Source organism: Hevea brasiliensis, chromosome 3 (assembly GCF_030052815.1).
Source record: "Hevea brasiliensis isolate MT/VB/25A 57/8 chromosome 3, ASM3005281v1, whole genome shotgun sequence".
Taxonomy (NCBI): Eukaryota; Viridiplantae; Streptophyta; class Magnoliopsida; order Malpighiales; family Euphorbiaceae; genus Hevea; species Hevea brasiliensis.
This window is the reverse complement of record NC_079495.1, coordinates 89958914-89963503: the sequence shown is the minus strand read 5'-3', so window position 1 is coordinate 89963503 and position 4590 is coordinate 89958914.

Genomic DNA, 4590 nt, shown 5'->3' with positions numbered 1-4590 from the left:
AGTTTTTAATTTTTAATTTGGAGGAGTTTAGATACAAACATGTATTTAATGCTCTCATATTTAGCTTCTAAACATCTATATTATATATAAATATATGAAAGAGGGGAGGAGGGACGCTGGGAGAGAGGAAGGGAGGAAACATTAGCATTTTCGAAATTGCCTTTCGTTCTTAAAATTAATCACAATTATACTTTTATTATTTAAATTAATTTTAAATTTTATATAAATTTAAAATTTTTAATTTTAGAGTTCATATAAATTTAAAATTCTTAATCCTACTTATACTTAACTTCAATTAAATATAAAATTTTATAAGTAATTAACTAAAATAAAAAATTAATAAATAAAAAATAATAAATATTATTAATTTATCTACTATTTAAAAAATATGAAAAAACATATTAATAGCGATAAATAAATCATTCGTCGCCAATAATGCATATTAAAGACAAAACATATAACTAATCCATATAAATTTATTGCTAATACTATTTAGCGATAAAAATATGCATTACTAATAATGTTAGGAATTAATACCTTTCAAACATTATTGTCTCTAATCTTTTCGGGATAGAAAATTTGTCGCTAAATTCTCTATGATGCTAATTCTACAATATTCTAAAATATCACTAATAATTTTTAGCGATAAAATATTTATAACTAAATACCTAATAATTTTATTTTTTAATATTACAATAATTGATATAAATTAAAATTTTAATATTATTTTAATAATAATTTTAATTATACAAAAAAATTAATATAGTAATCCTATAATTATAATTCTAGAAGTATTATTTACTCATTAAAAATTATTTAATTTATTAATAAAATTTATATATATATATATATATATATATATATATATATATATATATATATATACATAGTTATATATTTAATTAAATAAAAATTTAGCATTAATGACATATTAAAATTAAGAATTTTAATTTTTAATCGAATTCAAGAAAATAAACCACCTTATTGGTTATAAATTTATAGCATTTTTGTAATTATTTATATTGATAAAAATATATCTTTATTCAAACTTAAAATTTATTTTTACATATAAACAAAATTTATTTGTTTCATTTTTATTAAGAATAAAAATAAATAATCTTATATTCTCAAATTATTATAAAAATTTTAATGAAATTATTATAATTGCATTTCAATTTTGATTAATTTAAGTAAATAGAATAAAACTAACGTTAGTTTTACAATTTTTATAAAATCAATTAAAATTTTAAATTTTATTAATTAGTCATATTTTCAAAATAATTTTATTCCTTGTATCAATAAAATATTATAATTTATAAATATATTAGAATTTTTAAAAAATACTATTTATAAAAATTGTTTAGACTTTATTTGGTTAATTCATTGTTTAAAATAAAAATAGATTTTAATTTTATATTAAATGTAATAAAAAAATCATAATATCAAATTTAAATGCTTATTCATTTCAAATTTTTATCTATTTATATAAGTTTTATATTATTATTTATGGCTAATTGTCTAAAAAAAAATCAAAACTTTTATAAATTTCTTTAATTTTAGTCAAACCTTTTAATTTTATTAATTTAATTTCAAAGTTTGACATTAATTTTAATTTTAGTAACTAGCTTAATTAGATTACTTAACTGATAAAAGCAGTTCAAATATTTGCAACCATTATTAATTAATATTAGCTAATCTTTTTATTTTTATATCAATTTTAGCTGATATTCTCAAATTGATAAAAAAATATTATTTTAATTAATTTATCTATAATTTTGAAAATTATAATTACAATTATTTTGATTTTATTACTTGTTTATATTTTATTTTTAAATATTTGATTTTTTTTTGCCTTAAATTTGAAATAAAATGATAGGAAATATGTGAATTAAAAGTATAAATAGAAATAAATTGAGGAAAAAAAATTAAAAAATCACATAATAATAGTAAATATATTATTCATTTATTAATTTTCTATTTACATGAAGTTTATTCAAATTAATAAAAATATTAAAATTATTAAATATCTATCTATAATATATATATATAAATGTATGAATGAAGGGGTAATGCAAACTTTTAAGTGGACAAAAATATCTTTAAATTTTTATATTATTTACATATATATTATTTTTAATTATTTATATTAATTTCAGAGTTTTTATAAATTAAAACTCCTAATCTTACTTATAATTTTGCTAGACTAAATTTCTATTGCAGCCTAAATTAAAATCTTATAAAAAATTAATTAATAAATGCATATTTCCTTAAAAACACCGTGAATTTATGTTAAAAGAAAAAACCAATTCCAATTTAAATAACATTTAATTATACTAATAATTAATACTCTAAATTTTAATTAATAAAATTCCATTTTTTTAAATTCTATGTTAATTTTGAAACGTAAACTTATCGAAACAAAAATTAAACTTTAGACAAAAAAAAAAAAAAAAAAAAAAAAACATAAATACTATACTTAGTTAAAAGAAAAGAAAATTTGTGGAATTAACAATGAAAGGAAAAAAATCTCTCACATCTTTGTCAACAATATATGTAAGCTGGTGATTTAAATATATTCACTAAAACATTATATAGATATAGCATAAATTTTTATATGCAATTAGACGCAGACAAAATTAAAAATGGAGGAGGACAAAAATTAAGTAGTCATATAATTATTATAATTAATAAAAAATTATATATTTTTTTTCTTAATATTTAACCTATTTTCATAATTGATGGTAAACTAATTTTAAATATTAATGAAATAAAAATATTATTGCTAAATTTTGAGTGAAATTTTTAGAGACAAATTAAAAAAAAAGTTACTAAAATTAAAATTTTTAATAATTTAAATAAACGTAAAAATTTTTAAATATTATTTAATATTTAGTTTTTTAAAATAAAAGGAAAAGCAATATTAAAAAAAAAAAAAGAAAAACAACAAGTTTGGGTACTTGGATCAGCCCCTGTATACAACATTCATAATATAGAAGTAAGTAATTAAAAATTAATAAATTTTATTTAAATTTTTATATATAAAATAGAATATTATTCATATTAAATTATTAATTATTAAATATAAATATTTATTTTATAAAGACATTCGCTTAATTTGGATTTTGGCATTTACAATCGTTAGTGAATTAACCTAGATTTTATATCAAGCTGAAGTTTTTAATTTTTAACTGTTTTATTCTATTTTAAATTTTTTTTGGAAAGATATTCTTACTCATTATATATAAAAAATAATAAAAAAGGTATAAAGAGTATTAAAAATTTTTGTGCATTTTAAATATTTAATTAATTAAAATTAACAAATGATTAAATGAAAAATAGAACTTTTTTCCTATTATATTCTTATTACCCTAGCTTATAACTATTATAATATAAAAATATTTTAAATTGTAAATACCTCTAATATTTTTTAAACAAAAGGAAAATAAATTAAATATATTCAATGATATAGTAAATGTATGATAGAAATAGGTTTTATTATTATTATTATTATTATTATTATTATTATTATTATTATTATTATTATTATTATTATTATTATTATTATTATTATTATAAAGATACATATGTATAGATATAAATAATTAAAAATGTTAATTATATAAATATATATAAGTAATTAGTAAAAAATTCCGTACATAAATTTTTAATAATTATTATGTATAATTTTTATCGCAAAATTTTCAATATAAATTTCACTTTCTATTATTTACTTTAATTTATAATTTTCTCTTACTTTTATTTTATTAACTTATATATAGAGAGAGGTAGATGTAATTTCCAAAATATATTACTAAATTGACAAAATTTTTAGTTTATCAAATTAATATCTTAATTTTGTGATATCATATTATCCTTATATTCTTTAATAGAGTAATAATACTAATTGAAAAAAAAAAAAATAACTATGCTAGCATTATATTAATTGATACAAAGGTAATATGACATCATAAAACTACATGATATTAATTTAATGAAAATGTAAACTCTCTCTCTTAAATAATCATGTGATAACAACATGGTATATTTTTTTAAAATTTCCTGTAATTCTATTTATATAATAACATTTATATATAGAGTTTTGTCTCCCTTCAATAGACTTTTTGAGAAATTACATATTATTTGTTTTAAAAGAAAGTATTATATATTATTTTATACATTTTTTTTATAAACTCTGTATATTTTGTGTTGAGTATGATTTATTAACGTATAACTTTAGGTGTAATATTTCTCATTCTAAGTTGATATGTAATTAATTATTTAAGTTTTATTATTATTTATTATTATTACAATTAGATCCTAGTTTTGAATAAATTAAAAATAATTTTTTAAATAAAAAATTATAATTTAAAAACATATTACAAAGTTAAGATGCACAACGCACGTGCCGTAAAAAATTAGTTTTTAAAAAAAGTTTAAAAGGTTTATTTTTTTTATTGGCTTAATTAGAAAAAAAATAATAAATTTATATTCTAATAATTTAAAATATTATTTTTGTTAGCTCAATTAAATTAAAAAATTAGTGATCTATATTTTTTAAATTTCCTTTAATTAATAACAATAATTTTAAAA